This window comes from Thalia democratica, chromosome 3 (assembly GCF_965202585.1).
Source record: "Thalia democratica chromosome 3, ktThaDemo2.hap1.1, whole genome shotgun sequence".
In the NCBI taxonomy this organism is placed as follows: domain Eukaryota; kingdom Metazoa; phylum Chordata; class Thaliacea; order Salpida; family Salpidae; genus Thalia; species Thalia democratica.
The window spans coordinates 11869926-11873189 of NC_139167.1; positions in this window are offsets into that span (position 1 = coordinate 11869926).

The following is a 3264-nucleotide window of genomic DNA, read 5'->3' on the forward strand; positions in this document are numbered from 1 at the left end:
TAAACACTGTGAAAATTATTAAAACCATATTTACAAACATTTTTAAATTTTTAACTTATACTACCTTCTAAACATTAAAAGTAGGTCCTTAAACATTAAAAATAACACTAAAGTATTGTATAAAAAAAGCTTAAAATAGTATTATAATTTAATTAAAAATATTTTTGTATACAAAATATTTTAACCTGCGAAAACTTTCTTCTAAACTTTTTTTTTTCTTGATGGTAGTTTAAATTTAAATAACTTTAAAACAAGTTGAAAATTTAACTTTTGAAAATTATTATTCTAACTATCAACACTCATTTTAGATATATTAGGAGAAAAGTTTGTGTTAAAAGATCGCCTTAGGTCTTTTACACTTTAAAATAATTAACTGTTTTACATCATCAAGTTATCTACAACACTAATTTCTAAAATCTAAGAAACTTGTATTGGTTTCACTTAGTAATAAAAAATTAAAATTAGTTTTTGGTTTTTAAAAACCAAAGAGCAAAAAACTAAATAATATTTTTAATTTATGTTTAAGTTTTTTTAATAAAATATTTAACTGCATTTGTAAAATAACTTATTTAAATTCTAATTTTTGTCAAAAAAATATTTATTTTTACAACTTTAATGAGAATAAAGATTACTGAAAAAGTTAAATCACTTACTTAAACTTGAATCTGAAAAAAACAAAAAAAGCTGGGTTTTTAACTACAGATTATAAGTTTTAGAAGCTTTATGAGTTATCTACTGTGATTGAAAAAGTGTTTTTATAACAATTATAACTAAATTTTTTATACTAGGTTTCTAAAAATTTAAACAAAAATAAAAGTTTAAAATGATTAAACAAAAGCAAATAAACTAAAAAAAATTCAACGGAATAAATATTAGACGGATATTTTTTTTGTAAACGGCTTATCACAAAAAATTTTTAAAAAACTATTTTCTAAAATTGAACACTAAAAACTAACTAAAAAATTTATAATAAAATACAAACTACTGGGATTGGCAAACAATTTTGGAACAATGCAAACAAAAGCTCAAAATTCTTCATCGTAACAATCGTCGAGTGAAATGCGGAATGTTTCACGCTTCACTGCGCATACACAAACGTCACGACAGAAACGCCCTTTTCACAGTTTGGCGCGAAGTGAGCGGGGCGATTTTTATACAGCGTTGGAAATAAGTAATTTATAGTGGCTTAGTGCTTTGAAAATAGTTTTCTTACAAAATTTTGCTGTATACAATAAAAAAATTTTTGAACTAAACTTTTCTTTAAAAAACGATTTGTGTTATCAAGAAAGCAGGCTTTTATTTGAGCGTTGTTGTAACCAAACATTACTATAACTTGATTAGTTTTTTAAATATTTTTATATTCTTTTGTTCTTTTAATATTTCGATACTTAATGTTTTAAAGTAAGTAATAATTTGAAAACTGTTTTAACGCAGCTGATATTACTAAACGAAGCTGTCAAAAAATCCACTACTTTTAATATTTGATTTTTGTTTTGAAACAATTTATGTTTTGAATTAGTTTTTGATATTAGTTTAGAATTCTAGCAGTCAATAACGAAATTTAAAACTTTTAGGATATTACGTTTTTTTATGAATGGTTTTGGTACAAATGCTTTTTTAATTAAAAATAGAAATAAACGTTTAATAAATTTTTTTTTGTGCAAAATTGTTGCTACTTAGTTAATTTTGCTTCTTTTTTACTAAACTATAAAAAACCAAGATATTTTTTCCATTTAAATTTTGAAAGCACAAAATTTTTAAAAAGTTATTTAGACAAAAACGTTTCACATTCTTTACTGGTTTAATAGTAATAATAATAAAGTATATTTATGTTTCGTTTGAGTTTTATTACGATTGTTATATACAAAATAAATACTTTGGAAAAATAGTTTTGCTTTTTATTAAAGTATACAGCTTGATTTTCAGTTTTAGAGCTTTTCTGAAATTTTTAGGTTATTAACTTTTATAAAAAAAGTAAAATTTTTACTATACTATATGAAATAAGTTATAGTAAAATTCAAAGATTTTTCTTGTAAAATATAACCGCAGCTGAGGTAATATCAGCTTAAAAATTTTTGTAAGCTATTCCACTTAGACTCTTAGAAACTTAAAAAGAGTTATTATGAAGAATCTAAGTTAGTTTTATATAGTAATTACATAATTAAGAATCTTTCTTTTTTTTTTGTACAAAATTTATACTAGCTTCGAAACAACTAAATACTATATTTCATTTATCTATAAAAAAATTAAAGTTCATAATATCAATTCAAGACAATTTTCAGTTTTTTATCAACTATTTTTTGTGAAACTACTTTTTTTTCCGAAGTTCAAATACGACGAAATTGAGCAATTTTAAATATACACTATAATTTTTTTTTTGAAATTAAACAAAAACTAAAGCTGGATACTAAAATTCATTAATACAAGTTATAAATTTATTTTATAACTAAAATAAAAAATTATATAAAAAAGTATAAAACGAATTAGTACGATCGTTTTAAAATGTACAGTCTGGTAAGAGTTTAAATTTAAATAGAATATTGATATTGGGAGTTTTTGCCCTGAGATTTTGAAAAAGTCCATAAGCTGACCAAAATCAAGGTTGAAATGACCGCTAATATAAATGTAATAAGAATGCATCGAAAACCTCGATCTGGAGGTTATCAGAGTTATATATACGGTTCGTTTTTTAAAAAGAAATTGATAAATAAACTTACAGATCAAAAAAAAAAAAGTTTTCGATATAATTGTTTACAGTTTATGAATGTTAAGAGTTTATTGTTGTTGTTAACAAAAATTACAAAACAGGATAATAACTAATGTTTTTACAGTATCTTATTTTTGGAAACTAAAGGGTGGTTATGAGTAATAAAGGAGTCAAAAATCTAAAAGTTTGACAATTTAACAACGAAATTTAGCAATTAATCAATATCACTACAAAAAAAGCAAGAAGCAATGTTAAATTGCGATGAGAAACATTAAATGCAAGCAATAGGAAAGGCATTGCTAAATTATTAAACGGCGAACTCATAGCGTTTCCGGTAGAAATACTAAAACCAGCGACAACATTCAAACCAGTATTTGCACCATTTACGTCAGCATATCTACGAACGTGCGTGTTCGCAAAGTCTCTGTTCAAAGCGCATGCAAATTCACTCCTTCTATCGAACTGGTGCCTGCACAAAGGGCAAGTTGTGTGCTCCTTGAACCAACCTTCGATGCACTTCCGACAGAACTCGTGTTTCCCATCGCAGTCCAGTCTCA